General features: G+C 44.6%; 1 pseudogene; it reads left to right on the forward strand.

Annotated features, from left to right (window-relative positions):
- The first annotated feature begins 1,022 nt into the window (after window positions 1-1,022).
- Window positions 1,023-1,531, forward strand: LOC113612198 (mitochondrial import inner membrane translocase subunit Tim8 A pseudogene; annotated as a pseudogene).
- The last annotated feature ends 214 nt before the right edge of the window (window positions 1,532-1,745 follow it).

Here is a 1,745-nt window from a genome sequence, read left to right on the forward strand (position 1 = left end):
AAGGCACTAGATGGATTGGTCCTATTCTGGGACAGACTCTATATTCACAAAGTTTTTTGGGGTTACTTCTGCAATGTGAGCAACTAATGAATGATCTCCATGCAGGGGAAGTGATAGACAGAAGAAGAGTGTTTTAACATGGAATCTTCTTAAAAGGAAAATGAAACTGGAGAGTCATGTGCAAAGTGGTAGCAGTGACTAGCAGCCACTTTGCACCTAAGAAGAAATTGATTCTTAATTATTACCTATGAAGAATGAACATGATAAAGGAGATACACTGTCTCTGCCTCTTGGTGGTTGTTAGTGCCTTTGTGGGTATGCTATCCTTAGACACATAACTGTAATCCTGGACGATATAGGATGAAGAGTTGTGATTCCCAGGAGAGAGAATCTCTGGCGAGAGTAACCCAAATCCCAGAAGTAGGTTTTGGATTACTCCTTGGAGGGTGGAACAGATTTTGACAGGATTTTCTGGCCCTAGCTGGCAGAAGAAACAGCATAAGAAAAGGCATGGCCGATTAATGCATACATATTATCTGGGAAACAGTAATTGGCTTTGGAGCCAAAACAAGGGAGTACTTGGAAATAAATATTGAAAAGGTTTGCAGGAGGCTCTGTCTCAGTGGGCCTCTAATGCCAGGCTGAGGGGTTTGAATGTAATATGGTAAGTGTCTGGGAACCATTCTTCAATGGCTCCAGTTCTTACCCAGCGGGGAAGTGACAAGATGGAAACATTGTTATATGAGGTTATTCTGGTGGGAGTCTGGAAGATGACTCACAGTGGTAAAGAACAAAAGCCAGGAAGATTGGTTGCAAAGTTAGTGAAATAATTTGGGATGTAAAGACAAGAATCAGGAAGGCATCTTTTTACCCATAAAAAGACACTGATGTTGGGTGATGAAGGTAAGGGAATACCTTAGTCTGCTCGAGCTGCCTTAATAAAAATCCTAGAGGGCCGCGGAGACACGTGAAGGCCGGTGAGTCGGTGCGGAGTTCGTCTCGGCACGCGTGGCCGCATTGGGATGGAGTCCTCCTCGTCTTCCTCCGCAGCGGGTTTGGGCTCGGTCGACCCTCAGCTGCAGCATTTCACCGAGGTAGAGACTCAGAAGCAGCGCTTCCAGCAGCTGGTGCACCAGATGACGGAACTTTGTTGGGAAAAGTGCATGGACAAGCCTGGGCCAAAGTTGGACAGTCGGGCTGAGGCCTGTTTCGTGAACTGCATTGAGCACTTCATTGATACAAGCCAATTCATCTTGAATCGACTGGAACAGACCCAGAAATCCAAGCCAGTCTTCTCAGAAAGCCTTTCTGACCGACCTGAGTATTACCTCTTTGGAAAAGGAAGGTAGTTCAAGAAATGAAGAGCAGTTGATGGGATGGTTGAAGAAAAGGCTGTGGGGGGATCGACTCCCACCTTTGTCACTCTTGGGACATCCTGGCATCTGAGAATGAACAAAGACCGATTTTTGTGTGTGTGGGTGGTTTGAGGGTCAAATGTGTTTGGGGTTGTGTTTTTTAATGCTAATCTTGGGAAAACAATTGACAGATGAATGGAAGACTCTACTAGATGTGTATTACTGCATGTGGGACCATGCTTTCCTCATAGTCTCATTAACTGCTCCCTACAATTTTAATAGTGGAACTGCTCTATAGTTTGATAGTGGGACCACATAGGTAATAATCTGTTATTTGTTGGATTCCTTTCAGATTTCTGGAGAGATCGATAGACATCTTTGTGTCTCTTA

Source organism: Aethalodelphis obliquidens, unplaced genomic scaffold, assembly GCF_003676395.1.
Source record: "Aethalodelphis obliquidens isolate GAN/ISIS:26980383/991018 unplaced genomic scaffold, ASM367639v1 scaffold73, whole genome shotgun sequence".
Classification (NCBI taxonomy): domain Eukaryota; kingdom Metazoa; phylum Chordata; class Mammalia; order Artiodactyla; family Delphinidae; genus Aethalodelphis; species Aethalodelphis obliquidens.